At 34.9% G+C, this 22144-nt stretch overlaps 1 long non-coding RNA gene across 13 annotated transcripts in view; it reads left to right on the top strand.

Annotated features, from left to right (window-relative positions):
• The window catches only part of LOC141502231 (uncharacterized), a 481284-nt gene that overhangs the window by 219814 nt on the left and 239326 nt on the right, over positions 1 to 22144 (top strand). For all 13 annotated transcript variants that reach the window (XR_012472465.1, XR_012472461.1, XR_012472464.1 and 10 more), the window contains one exon: positions 6697 to 6822. This is a non-coding gene — a long non-coding RNA (uncharacterized LOC141502231). The remainder of the gene's footprint in view (positions 1 to 6696; positions 6823 to 22144) is intronic.

Below are 22144 nucleotides of genomic sequence, written 5' to 3'. Positions count from 1 at the left end.
GGGTTAAGTGACTTGCCTAGGGTCACATGGCTAGCAAGTGTCCAAGATTGGATTTGAACCCAAGAAGATGAGCCTTCCTGACTCCAGGTCTGGTACATTATCTATTGTGCCACTTTGCTTCCCATCAGTTGTATATATTTCCTTTGAATTATTTTTTTTAAATAGATAGCATCCTACCTCAGAATGAAGAAAAACTGAGTTCAAGTCTCATTTTTGACAGAAACTGAAGGTGAGACTGTGCCTGATATTATCTTCTCAGGACCCTAGATACATCTTTTAATATTTAATATTTATATTAGTAGAGAGAATTTCTTTATCAAGAGTTCTGTACTTTTGCAAGAGAAGTGGCTTCATTTAGGTTCACACATATTGCTCATGGAAGTGAATTCTTCTCCAAGTGAAGCAAACTGGCATTATGTGATGATTGAAACTTAATCAGTGTGCAGCTAGGTGGTGCAGTGGATAAAGCACTGGCCCTGGAGTCAGGAGTACCTGGGTTCAAATCCAGTCTCAGACACTTAATAATTACTTAGCTGTGTGGCCATGGTCAAGCCACTTAACCCCATTGCCTTGCAAAAACCTAAAAAAAAAAAAGAAAAGAAACTTAATCAGTAAACTTACTAGCATCATACTTAAAATTTTATATACTGAGAAATAGAATCACCAGCTCATACTTTCAAGAATTTTATCTTTTCAATGCTTCAACTCAGTGCTTAGAGGAGAGAAAGAAGGTGAGAAAAGTACAGTTTTCTGAAGGAAGAAAGATGGGAAGAAAAGCACCTCTGCCATTGCTCCTCATTGTTTCTGTTCCCATTGTGCGTGTTTCAGTTGTTTAGCCCCTTCCCAAGTTTTAGAGACCACCACCAGTAGATTAAAGTTGGAAGCCTCCAGTTTACACTGGTTAGGATGGAGAAAAGGAGATGGAGTGAGTGAAAGCCCCAATACCATTGCCAGAACTGCTTTTAGAGAAGATGAAGATTTTGGCATAACAAATCAGAAACCTAAGAACATTTGCCAAGGTGGTGGTTCCATTCTTTGATGCTATTAATCTAGTACAGTGCTCCATTTTGGGGCTCCAAATGGATTTCATAGGATTTAGTGTGTTTTTTTCTCAGAACCTAATTGCCATGAATAAACATTGATGCTGTGGGTAAAATGCATTTAGGGTTTCAAACAAATGTCTTTTGTGTTATAACCTGTTGGGAAGTCAAAAGCACTGCTACATTTGTTTGTTACTATTGATTATACTTTCTTTCTGACCCTTCTAGTTGTCTAGACAAATTAGAGCAAAAATCAATTAACTTCAACAAACATTTATTAATTGCTTCCTGTGTACAGAAGCATTTATTTTCTCATGCAAAATCTCAAAAACTTGTTATTCCTCTAACTTTCCCTGAGATTTTAATTCCTCCTTTGTGATTGCTCAGCATTATGATTGAGTTGGAATATTATTTAATTGGAATATATTTTTGAAAGTACTCAAAAGAGTTTGATCTTTTTTGAACATTCTTTTATCCTCTTTCTCATCCATTACTCCGCCTCCTCCTATCCTTCCAGACCAACAGGGACTTGATCATTTCAGAGCTGGTGTCAATTATAATTAATTCTTTCTTTTATGACTTTGCCACATGAAAACACATTTAAAACAAACCAAGTGAACATTAAAAGGCAAAATTGGATTCTGACTTGGGTGGTCCAGTTCATTTCAGGCAATGAACTTTGCTCTAGGACGCAGACATAAAAATCTTACATGTGACTAACCCATTGTAGAATCATTATATGTTTTATTTTTTTAATGACATACACAATTTTAAAATGTTTTTATATTCTCTTGAACTATTTGTTTATTTTATATAGCTACTATTTCCACCTCTACCATTCCTATGGTTCTTCCTCAATTTCAAAAAAAAAGAATTTCTACAAACAATACCAGAGAAGGCCCACTGGCTTATTGCTTTAATTTGGGTATCTTTCTGCTCTTGGAAAGCTTCCATTGCATCAGCTGATTCCCCACTGCATTTCTCTCCTTCCTAAATACCTTTTCTCTAGGACTTGTTATTGCTCATAGAGTCCATAGCAGTTTTCCAAGTCCTTTTGTGGTCTTTAATCAGAGAGCATATGTAGTAAGCAAATCAACAGTCTTAGTGTGGACATATACTCAATCTAATTCTTCAGTTTTCCAGTATCAGGACAGTCATAATAACTACTCATCTCCTTATTATATTACCTCAGTGCTTATATTCACCACAATGAAGTTGAAGCTGATTTTGATGCTTTGTAAGAGTGCTATTTCTGTCCAGTGCACTGCTTTTTCCAGGTAAATTAGGTTTTAAACAATTAAATAGGGCTTAATGACCTTGGATGAGCTTGCTCAATATACTCTGGCATATTACTGAAATTCAAAAGTTGCATGCATTGGGTACAACCTTGGTGCCATTTAAATAACAGGTAAAAACTTCTACTTAAGGTTTCCTCAAGGAACTTATCCAGTTCTCCATACTTTTTTTGTGTAGGACCCCACTGCAATATTCAATTCATGTGCAAGTCAAGACATCATGATATCATTAATGATCTTTGAGAATGAAGGACAGAAAGAACTGCAAAGGGAAACAATTAAGGCAGTTAGGGAGGTCAGCAGCCATTCTTGCTATAGGATTCATTGTTCTTGCTATAGGATTCATTGTATTAGAGAAAGGTTATATCCAGTTTGCTTCCCTAATTATAGCTTCCTATGATGACTATCCTCTCTACCTTCCCCTCATTCCTTTAATGTTTCCATTTGGCCTTGGTACCTCCTGCCCATCTATGCCTTCAGGTTCCCTTGGTGCTGTCCTTCATCTATCATCTCTATTTCTGTATGTATGGTTTTTGAGAGAGCCACATGTTTCCCTAGAGGGGTCATGGAGATGCATAGATAACTTTCTAGGGAACTGAATTTGTGTTTTTGTGGAGACATCTGATAGCAACCACAAAAATGAATGCTTCACTATTTCAACCTAAAACATCCATCATTCTAGTTCTTGGGTGGGACTGCATGATAGTTACTTCCAAATTACTTGAAAAGCTATCTAGTGGAAGAGATATTAGACTAGTTTTGCTTAGTCTAAGAGGACATAATAATAATTAAGAAGAATCCATTGCACTTAATGTCCCAGAACTTAGAATTTTCCATTAAGGCACTTTCCATTTGTAGTAGTAATGAATTTTCCATTGCTAATGGTCTTCTAGTAGGGCCAGAAAATTACTTATAGAAATTGCTTTAAAGATAATTCTTGCCCACATATGGATTGAACTTTTGAAATTCCTTTCAAATGTTCATGAGATTTTTTTATTTTATAATAAGCTTTAAAATATGGACTTTGAATTATTGAAATAAGTTTTGTTAGTGTTATTTGTTTGGAAATAACATATTCATTGATCATTTAATTGATTGAGTTTATTTTTTGAGGAGGCATTCACTAATGACATCTGGGCTGAGAAGAGATTTGATTTCTAGTCTGGACTGTGCCATCACATATCTCTGAAGTGTGAACAAACCATTTATCAATTCTAGACTTCAATATTTTCATATAAAAATGGCAGATAGTAGGAGTTGACCTCATAAAGATTTTCTTATGAATGGCCTGCCTACACTGAGCATCTCCTCACTTATGCCCTTACAGGTCTTACCAAATCACTATCCTATTTATTAAACTACATTGGCTTTCAGATCAAATATAAAAATAATGAGTTTGGCTTTTAGAGACCTTCATAGGGGACAGGCACAGTGGACAGAGCACTGGCCCTGGAGTCAGGAGGACCTGAGTTCAAATTTGACCTCAGACACTTGATAATTGCCTACTTGTGTGACCTTGGGCAGGTCACTTAACCCCATTGCCTAAACCAAATAAAATTTTTAAAAAATTTAAAAAGTCCTTTATAACCTGGCCCTTTCTTTATTTTTCAGTTTTCTTATACTTTACTCCCATGTACTCAGAGTGACACTGGCCTTATGGCTGTTCCTCATATATCCCCCCACCTCCAAGAATCTTTACTGGCTGTTTGCCATACCTGGAATGTTCTTTTTCTTTACCTGCACCTACTCAATTTCTTGTTGTATTCTTCTTCAAGAAGACTTTTATGCTCCTGTCTAACATTAGTTCCTTTTCTCTGAGACTATCTCTAGTTTATCACATATATTAGTATAATGTCTTGTATATAGGTGTTTGAATGTTGATTCCTCCCATTAGATTGTGAGTTCCTTGAAAGCAGTAACTTTTCTGTTTTCTTTTTCTTCCTTGGCATCCTTAGTGCTTAGCAAAGTACCCAGGACAAGTGGGTACCTAATAAAAGTTTGTCTTGACTAATGCCTCTTCTATTTCTAATGTTTCACAGATTAAATTGTGGATATGGAAGTAAAATGAAACAAAACTTTATTTGAGGGTGGGAAGTAATTCTCCATCTATAATTTTATTAGTAAGCAGAAGCCTGGTAAGGAAACTGTCTCCACCAATACATAGTGAAAATAATTCTTAAATTTATTGTGATAGAGCATTGCTTGGAATGCTGAAATGTTAAGTGATTTGCTAAGCGTCATATAATTAATATGTGTTAGCAATGGAACTAGTCAATGAAACTATGTTTTACTGACTCTTAGGCTAGTTTTTTAAACCACTGTATCATACTTTCTGAAGAAATAATGAAGCTAAGCATATTATTGGGAAAAAAATACAAAATTCTGAAAGAACTTTCAAAGAATGAATGGTAGAAATGAAGAAAATAATAAATCAGAAATGCTTTAAAAAGTTTATATGTAGTAGGTATTTCTCTGCCTTCTAATTATGAACTTAGTACTTACAACTAACTTCACTGGTCAGTGGAAAAGGGCATGTGGTGGGAAAAGAGAAAAGACACCTTTAAGACCTGATTTTTCTTAAGAATATTTGGAGAGAGGGAGGAGGGCCTGTAGTACCTTATATAAGTTGTTGTCATATAATGTTGTTCTAATGCTTCTATTAAAAATAATGCCAACTGGATGAATCAGAGTTCTTTTAGACTAATACTGGATATGAACCAGTAAAGTTTTGGTGGTTTATGCTGTTATGGGAAATCAGAACTCTGACTCTGCATATTTCCTAGGAGTTATGTTTATGTGGAGTTGTTTCAGTCATGTCTGACACCTCATGAACCCATTTTGAATTTTTTTTTTGGCAAAGATATTGGAGGGTTGAGCAATTTCCCTCTTTACCTCATTTTTCAGATGAGAAACTAAAGCAAACAGGGTTAAATGGCTCGCCCAGAATCACATAGTAAGTATATGAGTTTGGATTTGAACTCATGAAGATGAGTTTTCTTGGTTACATACTCACTCTATCCACTGTATCATCTAGTTGCTCTGGAGGTATGGATTTGGGTTTTCAATAGAACCCAGACTTGTAACTGAATAGAAAGAAACACTTCACTTTCCTTATTCAGTTTTATTTCTTCTAGAAGTTTTTCCTCTCTTGATCTTTCTCTGTTTTCTTTTCTCTATCCCTTGATTTTTCTAGACACTTGGCCAAAACTTTTTTTTAGTACACCTGTACTGGTTCCTCTTAGTAACTGAAAATCATATTTCTTCTTAACTTGCATTTTGAGTGAGAGAGCAGGGATTAGATTCGATTTCTATTATAATTGAGAGAAAGAGTTGTATATGTGGGAAGTATTTTAAAAATACAAAGTCTTACATTAATTTTTTTTAACATATGCCAGCAGACTTTTAAATGTAGGCTGTGTAACTAGACCCAAAGAAAAGCCATTCTTGTTGGTCACAAAAGTAGAGTGTTAGCAGTGAAAATGAATGTTAGTTAATAGAACATTGGAGAAGAAGGAATACAGTGTTTTATTATGCTTCTTTTGATCAACTTTGATGGACTTTGAATGATTTGCCAGAACTTTATCACAACCCAAAATACTTTTAAGCATTCTCACTTTTAAGTTTTTAAATTTCTTTATATATACTTTTATAAATGTTACAATTAGTCAAGATTAATGAGGGAATAGCTAGACCTATTATTGTAAATGAATGCAAAAGAATATTGCTGTACCATAAGAAATAATAACCATAAAAGAATAGTAACAACAACAACAACAACAACCAATAAATAAAACAAAAACAGAAAAAAACTGATTGCTGTATATTTTCAAAGAAGAAGGTTGGTTATAAAGAAGAAATGAGAAAATGTTCTCTCCTTTCCTTGAAAAAAAAATGGTGGTGGAGACTGTGGTGTGGAATGCAACATCTACTACCAGTCTCAGTGAGGCACTGTTTCTTTTTCATGCTTTGGTGAAGGGAATGATTCTCTTGGTCAGATGGGAAATGAAGTTAAGATAAAAACAAATGATATCAATAATTTTTAATTGGGCAAATGTTTAAGACCATCTTATCTTGAAACTGAAATAAGAAAGATAAAAGAATGACAGGGGGGGTTGGCTAGGTGGCACAGTAGATAAAGCACCTGCCCTGGAGTCAGGAGTACCTGAGTTCAAATCCGGCCTCAGACACTTTCTAATTACCTATCTGTGTGGCCTTGGGCAAGTCACTTAACCCCATTGCCTTGCAAAAAAAAAACCTGAAAGAAAAAAAGAAATAAGTATGACAGAGGAAACACTTTTTTAATGGTGACAATTTTTAACAATTAAAATTTAGAAATAAGACTGTGGAATCTTTCTTTGTAGGTCTCCGAAGTCTGTGTCAAGGGGAGCAGTCTGTCAGTATGAAGATGAGATGAACCCTCAGTCCTACTGTGATTCTTTGCTTTACCACAAACCAAAGCATGAATGCTAAAAGTAGCTGAATAAGAGGTAAATGGTTGTTTAATATGAACATTTAGTGATTGCAACTTGATGAGAGACATTTAAGAGGAGGGGAAAAACACTATATCTTCTGGTAATAGTGTAGTGAAATATGATTAGATCATCAGGAATCAAAAATGGATTAAGTAAAATTCAAGATGTTTTAGCTGCTATATCAAGGTTAAATGAATTGCCTTAGTTAAATAGCAATTTGTGTCTGACTCTCAGGAAAGGGTTAGACTCGAGACACTAACATGATAGGTTCATAGGTGAGGCTTTTTGTAATGTGATTCTCTTTTGTGACTAATGAGAAAGAAAGGAAAGCAGGAAGAAATATACAAATTTCTGCAAATCTAAATATATTATACAAATATATGCTATAATGAATCATGTAAGTATATTATTACATATATATGTAATAATATAGTTAGTTGGAAACCATGGCATAGATACACATACATAGGGTGTCTCAGAAATCTTTTGAAACACCCTATATTTGCTACATAACAATAGCCAGCTGTTCTTTTGTGGCCAATCTATCATGTCTCTCTGTGTACTAGGAATTTTTTTTTTTCTTTTGAGTGATTAGTCCAAATGTGTGGTTTCATTCAATAAGTGAAGAAACTCCCTCTATCAATACAGAGCAGCAATTACTTTGTGCTTACTAGTCTTATAGTTTGTCTGCAGAGAAAGGTCTTGAACCCTGACTCCAAAGCTGTCTTGATAATTCATTTTGTTAGTCTCCCTATGTTAGCTCCCTCAAAGAACTTTCTGAGCATTAAGGAAAAAACTTTATGGTAATGGAGGGAGGAAATGAAAAGCCTTAATCCTTCATTGAATATAGAACATTCACATTAACCAGCAAGGGAATTTTCCTGTTCCTGCTTAATATATGTAGATTTCTACCTAGAAGTTCTTCCTTTATCTGACTGCCTCTGTGTTAGAAGTGATGTTGAATTACCAAATAGTCCAATTACTTCCATGCTATGGATAATGTATCTAAAATTGACAGACCTCAAGTACTTAAAGAAAGAGATGATGTTGGTTAGGTGATGGTTTGGGAAACAAACCTTGAGAGTTAAAAGTTAGTGTTGGGAGATTTTCATGTTTGATTCATTACATTACTACACTGGTTTAGCATTGGTACTGGATGGAAGTGGCTGATTGGGAGCAAAACTCTTAAAGTTTCAAAAAACATAATCTTTGAGCTCTTGGTTATAAGCATAAATAGGACTAGGACTTACAAAAATTCATTTTAAAAGTAAAAGCAAGATAATTGTTGATAGTCTGCACAGACTTCTGTAACCCCTTCAACTCCTTAAATTGCATTAGGAAAAGTCTGATAGATATACATCTTATTTACTCTTTAAATTTCTCATTTGTTTTATGTGGTCAGCTTGTTTATAAGCTTCTAGAAATGAATTGTGGAGGATGAGACAAGGTCACAGGTAGAGACTGGAATGTTTATTTGATATGGATTAGTTTGAAGAAAGCTGCTTTAATGCAATTGTGATTGAAATGAGTGCAAGGTTTCTTCTTAGGTCTTATGGAACAAGAAAAAGTAAGCTTGAATTTTACTTATTCTACTCCTTAAGAGGAGATAGTAAGAATAAGGGCAACTCAGTGATAAAATAAAGAGTTGTGGGCCTGAAGTCAGGAAGACTTGAGTTCAAATCTAGCCTCAGACACTTACCATATATGTGAACCTGGGCAAACACTTAATCCCATTTGCATCAGTTTGTTCATTTGTAAAATGAGCTGGAGAAGGAAATGACAATTTACTTCAAGTATCTTTAATGAGAAAACTCCAAATGAAGTCATGAGGAATTGAACACAACTGAAACTACTAAACAGCAACAACAAAATAGTAGCTGGATAGGTCTGGATTTACATGTTGTTGCCTGAAGCATGGAAAATCTGACAAAAGAGATCCCAGATGATAAACTCAAAGTTAGCCTTAAATAATGCAAGAGAGACCAGTGAAGCCTCAGCTAGTTTTGTTACACTGGGGAACCTGGGGATGAGAGGGTGTTTGTATATTAATTAGAAAATTTTCTTTCTTTGTGGCCCTCTTTTCAATGGGTTTGGAACTATGGCTTCTGTGGTTAAGTATGGAGATTATGGAATCCCAAATATTGTATAGACATGAGAAGTCAAATTTTTGATTTGTTATAAATTTTTAGATATTGTGAGCAAAAGATTGACTTTCTAAAGAGCGTGGAGTTTTATTGAGTTGAGACTTTATTGAATACCTTCTATTTGTTAAGCACTGGATGAGGTCCTGAGCATACAGTTGGGGGGTGGGGGAATACTATCAAGAAATTCACCATCTAATGGGGGAAACAATATGTAGTGGTATGTTTGTGGCAGTTGATAATGCAAATTATCAACCTTATGAAACAATATTTCAAATCACTTATGATAAGATAAATGCAATTGGAGTTGTCAATTGGTCTAATAATTATGGAAACCAATTTGTAATTTCAACAAAAATGGTTCTAAACTATACACAGTGAAACCATTTCTAGGTATATATCCTAAAGAGCAAAACGATCTCTATAAATATAGCAACACTTTTTCCATTTGCAAAGAATTATAAAGAAGGGTGCCTATTTGACTGACAAGTGGTTGAACCAATTATGGTATGTGAATGCAATGAATGCAATTCATCATTACAACATGATGAATATGGGAAGCTTGAAGGTCTTAGATGAACTTTTTCAGAGTCAAGTAAACAAACTGAGAACATTTTACACATTGAGGATGTTTAGAATGTCTTAGCTCCATGGAATAAACTTGGTTGAAATCAGTAAGGAAACCTATGATTAGCTTGGTGATTTGAATCAGAGGAAAGCCAATATCAAAATTCTTATATATTTCATAGTTAAAAAGTTTGACTTGTGAATTTATTTGGAAGTTTTTATTTTTTTTTCCAAAAAGCTTGTGAGAGAAATCTGTGTTGATTTATAAATTAAGGAATAGATTCAGGCTGCTTATCCTATAGTACTCTTGGAACTAACTACTTGGTGGGATATGGATGGTGAGGCCAGGTTACCACTTGGTCTTCAGTCCCTGTAGGGAGAAACTATTTTAAAATTTCTTTCATCTCCCATAAAGAACAAATGGGCACTTAAGGGAAAGTGAAATAGCAATTTGATGATGTTTCCATAGCTATAGAGAACTCCCCAGAATATTCAATGAAGGATTTACATATCATCCCTGCAATTAACTATTAATTTCATTCACTCTTCCTCCATTGCCATTCATCCCTCTAACCCCTTGAGGGTAAATAACATTGAATTTAATTTTATTTTTTTTTTATGCTCAACGTTTAGAGGGATAACATGAAGTGGTTCATGGATAGATGATGGTTGAAATCAGGAAAACCTGGGTTCAAATTCTATTTGACATCTATTGGATTATTATCATGGGAATGTCACTTAACCTCTCATTGCCCCAGGCAAATAAAAACATAAATTATAAATTAAAGAGATACATGGGTGAAGGGTTTTCTCTATACTACAGAAAGCATAGGTCCAGGTTCACTCCCACACCCAGTGGGAACTTAATAACTTTTTAATTGAATTGGATTCACCTAGTAATTATTGTGCTGGGCTTATAGCCATAGCAAACTCCAAGGAAAATATCACCTTTTGTAGAGTGTTTCAGATGTGAGAGAGGAGGAGAGAAAGAAATTTAGGGTAGTGAGGCTTGGTCTGTGATCACTAAATACCCATTTCATTGATTATTATGGATAGCAGGATTTATGAGTTAACTTTAGAGTATAAGAGTGACTGATTTCAAAAATCTTTACTAGATTCAGAATTTGAAGACCTGAATTTAAATTCTGATCCTATACTTTAGACTTAAATGATCTTGAGCAAGTAAGCCATTTAACAACTCTGGACACACATTTCCTTATTTGTAAAATAAGGGGGTTGGGCTTCTGACCTCTAAGGTCCTTTTCAGCTTTAAATCTATGGTTTTAATCTTTATTATATAACCACTAGAGTGTTTAGGATGATACCTTTACACTATAATAATAAACAAAGGATGTGTATTTGCATCTCTTTAGCTTTCAGACTATTTGCAGTCAGTTTAGATTTTTAAAATTTTGTTTGAAATTTGATGCAATTTTTTTTCTATACTAGTATTTTGAAGACCTCCAATTTACTTACTCTCTCCAGGCCTTGACATAGGCATGGTATAATACCATTGTCTGAATGTCAAATCTTATGCATAGAAGATTTAAGACAGCTGAAGGAGCATCAAGCCACGCTGATTATGTGCAGCTATTTCCCACATTAAGTGCTTTAAAGATGAGACATTTTTGATGATCCTTTAAAAAAATAAATGAAAATGTGCTTGCTATTTGACATAGATTGATTAGCTGGCATCAAGGGAAAGTTGGCCTTTGAAATCTATAGGCATCATGTTGCAGACATGACCTCCCTGACCCATGGAGATTAGTAATGGTCTATGTAGGCTGCTCCGTCAGCATGTCTGGTAGTGCAATATATAGCTCCTAGCTGGTGCCTGCTTGGGGGAAGCACTGCCAGACACAACTAATGGTGCTGTGGCTCGGCCCCACCATTTTGGGAGTCTAGAACCTTGCTAGGAAGGTTTGTCAAAGTGTTCCTGCTCTAATGTGAGGGAGAGAGTTATCAAAATGCTAACTTGGATTCAGGATTTTTTTGCAGGTTGCTCAAACTTAAGTAATGCTTCTGAGGAAGGACATCTGGACTGATTAAAGCATCTGGGGCTTCGCGGTAGTAGTTCCTAAAGGGAATTTGAAGCTAAAATTGATCTTGATCCAGAAGACTGGGCATGATGTGATAGAATGCAGTCCCTGAGTTAATCAGTGTAAAGAAAATGAGAGCAGGATAGAATTGTAAGAGAAGGAGTTATTTAGGTACAGCCCCCAGTGTAAGAAGATTTTAGGAGGTAGAAATAGACACTCAAATGCTCCATTTATTTAGCTGCCACAAGTTCTTGAAGGTTGTTTGTAGAATAGTACACTCACAGTCAAAACTTCCAAGAGCAAGGCTGAGAAATGGTGGCTGCCTATTCCTTTGACTTCAGTGAGGGTGGGAAAAAATCTCATCAAGATTTGACAATGGAATGAGAAGTTCTCCCTTAATCCAGTTGAATTTAAGATTTGTTCTATTTATCTTTCCCATTGAATTTCCATTGCTTGAAAATGATGCTTTAAGTTTTATTGGATGTGAGGTACCAACCTTTTAAGTATCTCCAACATAAACTTTGCTTTAGCTGTGCAAAGATTAACAGAAAGAGTCTTGAATCATTTGTGAAGGGCAAGCACTCAGAGGTAGGCATTGGTTATTGTAAGGGTTAGTAACTTTCATCTTCACTAACTTTGAAATTTTTTTTCCTTCTGTAATTCCTGCTGTCTTCCAATGTCTCTTTCATGCAAGTTTGGGCTTAGTGACTTACTACTATTTCACTTGCTCATTGATACCTATTGCCTTGTTTGGTGACATACTGTCAGGGAAGCTACAATAGATAGGTAGGGCACATTTCTCTAAATTTACCTTTGAGGATGATGTGTGTTAACAAATGATAGTTTCTTAGATGATTCTACTTAAAAACCCGTAGTAGTTTCCTGAAGTGAATTATTTATTTTTCAGATAGTCAAGGACCCTCATCTTGTTTGTTTTATTCAGGGCACTCTTGTAGGCACTTTTGAAAGGGAACAATCTGGTTATGGACAAAGGGACCTGACTTTTCTTGACCTCATTTACAATATATATATATATATATATATATATATATATATATATATATATATATTATATAATTTTTATTTTTAATTTTTATTTAAGGCAATGGGGTTTGAGTGACTTGCCCAAAGTCACACAGCTAGGCAATTATTAAATGTCTTGAGACCAGATTTGAACCCTGGTCGTCCTGACTTCAGGGTCAGTGCTCTATCCACTGCACCACCTAGCTGTCCCTATTTGTCTTATATTTAATATAAGTGAATGAACTAGGTGATCTGTAAAGTCTCTTTTAAAAATCTTTGATTCTGCAAATAATAAAGTTTTTCTTAACTTACATGTGGGGTCTTGGCAGTATCCAGCCCAAAGTGAAATAAATCATTGTGGAGCCTCAGAGGAAAAAGTTGTAAAAATTCTTTTAACCTAGATAAGTAGACCTGGATAAAGTTGAGCCAACTAGTTATATAATTTGCCTAGATTGCATGTATTGATGATTTGGATGGTATGATTAATAGTTGATTCCAAATTAATAAATTGTTGAAAAATCTAATAAAAACATTATATATCAGTCCAATAGATATTTGGAGAAGGGACTCTTCCTGTGATATTTCCTAGAAAGATAACATGGTAGAATAGCAAGAACATTAACTCGAGTCAATGGATATGGTTCAAATACTTGTTATGATGCTTGCTACATGAGCGATCATGGCAAATCACTAAAAATTTCTGATCTTTAATTTCCTCACCTGTAAAATGAGGGTATTGAATTAGATGGTCTCTGAGGTCCCTCTAACTCTAAAAAGATCTGTCTGTAGTAGTCCTTTTGTGAAACTATGAAAATGTTTGGTGATGTCTTATCATAGGATTGCTTTGGTTTTGTATTCAGTAGGAAAATTCATATATTTCAGGAAAAAAGTGAGGCATTTGTACTTTTTTGGGGAGAGAAATAATAATAAATTTGAGTTTTGTAGTGATTTGGCTCATCTTACAGGTGCTTAGCTTTCTGGAAGTAGATGCCAAAGTAACCAGAGAAATTAAAGAAGGAAGAAGGAAGTTTCCTCCCCTCCTCTCCTCTCCACACCCAATGTCCCATACACAACAGTTATAACAACATGGAGCAAATATCTGCTAGTTGATTTAGGGGTGGGAAGAAGAGAAGAAGAGGAAAGCAGCAGAAGCCAAGAATAAAACCTGGTAAAGAGGCCACATCAGCTCTGCCTGGCAGACTGGTGCAGTGGCTTGGGTAATTACCCTGGTGCCTGGTGGATGTGTGCATTTTCCACTGAGTTTAAAAAAAGGCTTTCCTTTAACTACTAGGTCCTCCCAAAGTCGGACCACTTTTGCACTTGGTGGTTTTTCCTTGTGGAGTCTTTGCTGTGTCTGGGCTCCACACTGTGTTTGCTGACTCCAGGATAATGCTCTTGGCCGTGCAGCTTCACTCAGCCTGGCCCTGCCTGGTCCCTTCTGGTCCTCTGACTGAGATCACAGAAGGCTTGTAAGGACTTGCCTTTTTGGGAGCAGTGCCAACAGAAACCCCATGACTACATGGCTAGACGGATACATGTATCTTCAACAAGTGGTCTTTTTTTTTTCTTCTGCCTTATTCTTTCTTTCCTCCTCCTCGTTTTAGCTTCAATAATAACTGACTCAAATTGGCAGAAGTTGTATGGAGAGGGTAGTAAACTGTGGGTGAGAACTGATTTGACTTTTGGATTTAGACCACAACTGTAAATAGAACTCTGCTCCCAAACTCCTTCTGCCCCCCCCAACCCCCATCTTTTTTTCTTAACATTTAAAAGTTGGGATCGTGTATAGTAAATGACCAAGCAGAGTTTTAAACAAATAAATCTTGGTGAACCTGAAACTCCTCCTTTTTTCTACTTTGATTATGTTTCAGTATATCAAAGAGCCCTGATTTTGTCACTGCTACAAATAGCAGTCCTCCTATAATTTAGCAATTCTCTTTGAGAATTGCTGTTGCCCAAACAATCTCATTGTCCTCCAGAAAAAAATCGTGAGGTAACTTATCAGGCTTCAGTTGATCCTTGGACAAGAGTTAGCTTGCTAATGGACCTGTTTTCAGAACTGTCCTCATTTGCTTTAAAAATTTGCCCTAAGCTTTCATAAACTCAGAGAATCTGTGGTCACTTTCCCACTATGGTGAGGAATTGAAGTAAAGATCTATTACTTTTCATCTATTTAATTGGTTTCTATCTTTATTGATTTCTGAGAAACATATCAATAAATACACATTAGTGATAGTATTCTTCTTTGCCATTTTGCTGACCACTGGAAAGGGACAAGATAGGGGTTCCCAACTTCTCTGTTGAAGGGCCCTTGGGCATTGATTGTGATTTTTGTGAATCAATTTGTAATATTGATATCCAAAATCAACAATCTCTTTTTTTACCACTATAAATTTAATTTTTAATATTTTAATACAATATAATGTAATATTTATACTCACATCATCCAAATCATCAGTATATGTGATTTAGACTAGTTATATAACTCATTGGCTCAAGAGTATTGGCTTATCTAAGAGGCCTACTTACTTCTGGACTGAAGAAAGACATACGATTATATAATAATATAATAAAATATAATTTAATTTACAGCAAATATTATTTCTGACCTAATATGATAATATAATACTTATTTATAATATAAAATGTAAAATAAACCACCATTTGTAATATAACAGAATATTTATGATAAAATAGTATTCTCTTTCCCTGTTACTCCCTTCCTTCCTTACACAAATACCTAGCACTATTATTAATTTTGTGTTTTTCTTTTAATATCTTTCAAAATTCCCTTGTTTTTAAACTATACTTATCCCCATCTCTGCCTTAGAGGATTTGGTATGAGTTATACAAAATTTCTAAGACTGCTATGGATTTCTTGGTAAAAAAAAATTGGAGACTTCTGAAATTGCAGTAATGATTCTGAGTTCTTTTGTAGAGTTTATATAGTTCAAACAACTGATAGGAATAAATCCATTAGTTAAGTAGAAGTCTTTCCATTGTGACAATTAGTCCAAGAATGGAACCCTGGAGCATCTCTTTCATCATGACCATACAAGTTGTATAGAAAGATGGAAGGAAGACCCATAGGAATATGTACCTCATTTTCCCTTTAGTTACTTACAATCAGATATCTGAGCTAATTATAAGGTTTTGATCCTGCTTACCACAAAGCATGAATGTGGGATGTTGGATAGAATGTTGGACATGAAGACGTGCTGAGATGCAGGCTTGGTGACTATGGACACCCACACCATGAAGTGTGCAATTATAAAATTTATAACAGAGTATAATATATAGAAAACCTGGAAAGGTAGCTGAAATCAGGCTATAAAAGACTTTAAATGGTATCTAGAGGATTAAATTTGTATTCTAGTAGCTAGGAAGTGTAGTGGATAGAGCACCAGGTCTAGAGTCAGAAGGACCTGACTTCAGATACTTGACAATTACTAGCTATGACCTTAGGATAAGTCATTTAATCCTGATTGCCTCCAATCCAGGGTCATCTCCAGTCATCTTGATTCATATCTGGTCACTGGATGACCCAGATTATACTGGAGGAGAAAGCAAAACTGGTGACTTAAGCACAGCACCCCTTCACTCAGATCTAGTTCACTTGTTTGTCATGGCATGACCTCCCTAATGTCATGGTCTTTTTTGAGAATGAAAGACAAACATCACCTTACAGGATTATGGAATTATAGCTATTAAGATCATATGAAATAATGTATATATACAAACATTTAGCAAACATAGATGTATATATATTTATATGTATGTATGTGTGTATACAGGTTATCATTATTACTATTGCATTTAATCAGAAGAATCCTGGAATTTCAAAGCTGTAAAGGACTTTGGTGATCATATAGTTTAACTCATATCTGGACAAGTTTCTCCTCTACAGTATAACAATATATTCATCATCAATACCTGAAGACCTCTGTTGAAGTCCACTACTTCCAAAAGCAGCTGATTCCACTTTTGGACAGTTCTAATTGTTAGAAAGTTTTTTTCCTGACATCAAGCCTAAGTCTACCTCTTTGCAACTTCCACCCATTATTTCCAGTTCTGCCCCCTAGAACAAGTAGAATATGTCCAATTGTTGTTCCTTGTGGCAGCCATTTAAATGTTAATGACAGCTATCACATCTTTCTTAAAGCTTCTTTTCTCCAGTTAAACATTCCAAGTTCCTTCAGTCTAGTTTAATATGGAGAGATATGAGATGATCAGTTTGAAACAATGTGATTGTAGATGAGATAACATCAGCATTCTTCTTGTGATAAGCTAGATAGTGTAATGATATCTTTTTTTTAATTCCTTTATTAATAGTCATATGGGGTGAATGTAAGTATCAACATTTAGAAGAAAATACAAAGAAGAAACATTAAAAGTTGTCATAAAATATAGATGAACACAAAAATAGGGGCTGGTGAAGAGAAAGGAAGGGCAGGGAGAACCTCTGGACAACAAGAACAACAGAAGTAATAATAATTGACATGAATTTAGCATTTACCATATATCAGGCCAATGTGCTTAGTACTTTACAGCAACCCTCACAAATGAGGAAAATGAGGCAAAAAGATATTAAGTGATTTGTCCAGTGTCACTGAGATAGTAAATGTCTGAGACCAGATTAGATATGAACTTATATTTGAAGTCTTCCTTACTCTAGACCTAGAGCTCTATCTATATAGTACCACCTAGCTACTATATTAGTATCATTATAGTATCAAGTGATAGCAAAGAAAACCCACCATTTATCAAATGTGGCAAAGTTATGGAAAGACTTTGGAGAGTAGTAGTGGCTGAAAAAATAGTAATGTATTATATTTTGTATCACTGGAAAGAATACCAACATTGATGAAGTCGAATAGCCACTGGAGTATTTGAATAGTGAAAGCCACGCCTTTCCACTATATTTCAATATCTATTAGTACCTGAGGCAGTCAAAATTTCTAAGGATACCAATGGTTCTAAGCATGCTTCTTGTATTGTTTTCATTTTTCATTGTGTGTAAAGGTGGTATTGATGGTGGTATTTCCTGTAGGTATTATAATTATGTATCTGTTCTAAGGAAATATCACTAGTGTAGTCTAGGTGACTGGGAAATAAACTGGCCCTACTCCTAATATCCTGAGTTCATTTTTATGTCAATACTTTGATGATTTAATAAGATTAGACAGGAATTTTATGAATAGAACTTTCCTCCTTGGCTCCCAGAACACTAATAAACTCCTGTGATCTTCTAGATAAAACCAATCCAGTGCTGGATTTGAAAGTCAGATAACAGATATTTATTCATTATACATGCAATAAGCATGAAACTGGCTGGAGGTTGTACTAGATTAAGACAGAAACAAGGATATAGGGTAAATTTCCTGAGTTTATTAATCTTAAAATGTAATTAGTAGAAAAGGATACAGATGAAAACTGAACATAAAAAGAATTTAGTGAGTTTATCCAAATGAAAAATATTCTCATTTAATACATCTGAAAAAAACCCAAACATCAAGTGGATTTTCATTGTTGCTAACACACTCAATGTACATTGGCTAGAGAATAATCCAAGAAACTTTAAGGATTTGGAATTGAAATAGCAATGTGTGACTAGTGGCAAAAATCATTCTCTTCCACCTTAGTAACCTATAGATTTTTGTTTATTTCATTGCTAGGTGTTTGTGAATTATGAAATATGTCTCTGAAGAATTAAAGTTGTAGATCACTGAATGACCCATGGAGATAAGCATGGTGGTTACATTAGATTATATCTAATTGGCAACAACAGAAACAAAAAATATGGAAAAAGTAGCATAAAGGACAACATTGAAAAGATATATGATATATGATATTTATATGTATTTGAAAAAGAGAATGAATGTACTTGTAGTGAAACTGAGGAAAATACATTTGAACTCATGCAATGACAAGTAAACTAAAGAATGACCTCCAACATATTGGATGGACTTTGGAGGACTTATGTGAGAATTTTAGAAATGTGGAGAGAGTCAGAATAGGTTGGGATTTATATTATTTGAGGGAGTACCCAAATTGATAACATTCTAGAGCCATTTCAGTATCAAGGTAAGACTGTGGGGAGGCTAGGTGGCACAGTGGATAGAGCACTGGCCCTGGAATCAGTTCAAATCTGACCTCAGACACTTAATAATTACCTAGCCATGTGGCCTTGGGCAAGCTACTTAACCCCATTGCCTTGCAAAAAACCAAAAAAAGAAAAAAAAAGATAAGACTTTAAATTTGTCTTGAGGCACTTTTTGTAAAGATAGATAAACAGGATTCATATTGGAATTGAGAATTAAATATTGATTGAAAGTGACAGCTTCAACTATAAGTTGGAAAGGAAGCCAGGAAAACCTGAAGCTAAATGCTGAATTGATAGAAATATGAGAAAAAATAGACCATTCTTTCTATGTCCAACCCACTTATTAAAGACCACTTAAATTAATGTTAATTAAAATGTCAGTAGATTAACCCTAGGCAATTTACCTCCATTCAATATCATTTATTAAGAACCTTTAATAGGAGGTAAGAAAGCTCTCTGAAGAAAATAACACCTTCAAATGTAGAATGGAGCTAAGGAAAACTGATGACTTTGTGAGAAATTAGGAAACAATAAAAGAAAACTAAAAGAATGAACAACTAGAAGAAAATGGGAAATATCTCACTGGGAAAACAATTGGCTTGGAAAACAGATTCAGAAGAGATAATTTAAAAATTATTGGACTACCTGAAAGTCATGACCAGGAAAAGAACTTAGACTTCATTTTAAAATAAATTCTCCAGGAAAATTGCCATGAGAGGGTAAAATAGAAATTGAGGGGGAAACTTCCCAGGAATATTATAGCCAAATTCTAGAACTCCCAAGTGAAAGAGAAAATATTGCAAGCAGCCAAAAAGAAACAATTAAATATCATAGAGCTACAGTCAGGATAACATAGGATTTAGTAGTGCCTACAAAAAAGGTTCATAGGGCTTGGAATATGATATTCCAGAAGGCAAAATAACTTGGATTACAATCAAGAATCAAGTTCCAGCAAAACTGAACATCTTCTTTTCAGGGGACAAGATTCAATGAAATAGGGGATTTTCAAACTTTTGTGTTGAAATGACTCAGGTGAAGCATAGAGAGGGTAGATGGGAAGGAGAAATTATGAGGGATTTAATGATGTTGAACTACATGTATTCCTGCATGGGAAGTTGATATGGTTAACCTTTTTCATATATTAGAGTAATTAGAAGGAGCATATATGGACAAGGCACAGGAGAAAGTTAAATGGGAGAAAAAGGGAAAGGAGAGGTAGAAGGTAGAAAGGAGAGGTAGGCTAAAATATTTCACTCAAGAAAAAGCTTTTGCAATGGAGTGAAAGGGGACAAGGTGAAGGAGGATAAATGAGCCTTCATTCTCATCAGAAATGACTCAGAGAGGAAACAACATACATACTCAATAGGTGTAGAAATCTATCTTATCTAAAGGAAAAAGGAGAGGAAAGGAATGGGAGAAAGGTTATGGGGGGGCAGTAAGTGATAGAAGAAAGGGAAGATTGTAAGAGAGAGTAGTCAGATTCAACATACTTTTTTTTAATAAGGCAATGGGGTTGGGTGGCTTGTTCAGGGTCACACAGCTTGGTAGTTTGCTGGGTGTCTGGGGCCAGATTTGGGCTCAGATCCTCCTGGTTCCAAGTTCAGAGCTCTGTCCACTATACCACCTGGCTGCAACACAACACACTTTTGAGGAAGAACAAAGTGAAAGGAGAAGGAGAGAGAGAATAGAATAGAATAGAATAGAATAGAATAGAATAGAATAGAATAGAATAGAATAGAATAGAATAGAATAGAATAGAATAGAAACAGAACAGAATAAATGGGAGTGAGGAAGAATAGAATGGAGGGAAATATAGTGAGCAATAGCAACTATGGCAAAGGAATATTGAAGCAGCTTCTCTGATGGACTTATGGTAAAGAATGGGCTACATCCCAGAGTCAGAGATGATATCTGAAAAGGGACTGAAGTACATTTTTTCTCTTCTTCTCTCATTTTATTCTTCTTGAGGTTTTTTTTTGTGGAGAGGAAAGGGGATAATGTTTACTTTTACAACAAAACTATTGTAATGTAAAAATAATTTTTTTTAAAAAAGGATCCTTTTCTATTCTAGAAACTATACTAGTTATTGAGCATGCAAAGTTTAAAAGCACTACAGCCTTTTCACCCCCCTCAGGAGTCTTATAGTAAATTGAAAGATGATTGCAATTTAGGCATATAACCATGGCATAAAAGAAAATACGATAAAATATGGGAATGATGCAGATAAAGTAATAAGGAAAATTTGAACATGGAAAGTAAAAAAAATAGTTTGCTCACAGACTTTCAGTATTCTCTAGATTTGGATTAAAAAAAGGAAATTCATTCCAAGAATAAGAGATTGGAAAGGCATGATAGATCAGACAATTGCTAGCAGTTTAGTTTTTTGGGGAGGAAATTAGAAAGCATGAAGAAGAATAGAATTTGGAATTGGAAGAGAACTTAGATATCACCTAGTCCACTGGTGTCAAACTCTAATAGAAATGGATCTCAGTGGGTCCATATTGACTTAGAAAACTATCACTGACTATTTCGTATTTTGCTTTTATGTATCGGGTTAAAAATTACCAATTACATTTTAGTATGATGCAGGTTTTATTGAGGAATTGTGTGAGCTGCTCAGACTGAAGAGTTTTTAATTTTTATCTATGATCTAGTCTAACACTATCATTTTATAGTTATAGAACTGAGTTCCAGAGACATTAAATGACTTGTCCAGGGTTAAATAGGTACTTAGTAGGAGAACCAGAGTTTATACCTACAAATACTACAAATTCAGCATTCTTTCTACTGTAACATTCTCTTCCTGTTAGTAGTTAAAATAAGGTTTGAAATTTAAGTTGCTGTTATTCATCCTTCATTTCCTTTAAAAAAAACATTTATTTATTTATTTATGTTTTTATCATTTATTTAGTTATCACTCAATGATATCATGGAGTGATATCTTCATTTATGTATAAATTGGATTTAACTGAGATAGAACTGCACAAAGTTGTCAGCTTCACTTTTTTTCCTAGAGTCATTAAAGTCCTGTTGCAAGACAAAAGTAAAGTGATCTTGACTGGGATATGATAGATGACCTTGACCTCTTCAATGTCTGACCAATGTCTGTAAGCACTCCATAGTGCTAGTTGGAACAAATTGTTCTAATCTGTCTGTTCTTCCAGGGGGATATCTTCAAATGCTTGGGTAAGATATTCCCTTGAAATTTCAATCAAAGCCAGATTGTGGTGGAACTTAAGAGCTAGACTAAGGAATTTGTAGTTTTTTCTAAATACTAGGGAGTCGGGGAAAGTTTTTGATTAGGAGGGATATGTGATCAGACTCAAACACTAGGAAAATTATTTTGGTAGCTGTGGGAAAGGTGAATTAGAAATGGGCAGATCTTATTTTTTGTTTATTTTGAGGAAAATGGTAAGAAGATGAGTGCAATTTTGTACATATTGTGTTTAATGAGGTATCCATGA

This window comes from Macrotis lagotis, chromosome X (assembly GCF_037893015.1).
Source record: "Macrotis lagotis isolate mMagLag1 chromosome X, bilby.v1.9.chrom.fasta, whole genome shotgun sequence".
Lineage (NCBI taxonomy): Eukaryota > Metazoa > Chordata > Mammalia > Peramelemorphia > Peramelidae > Macrotis > Macrotis lagotis.
This window is presented reverse-complemented; position numbering and strand designations above follow the sequence as displayed.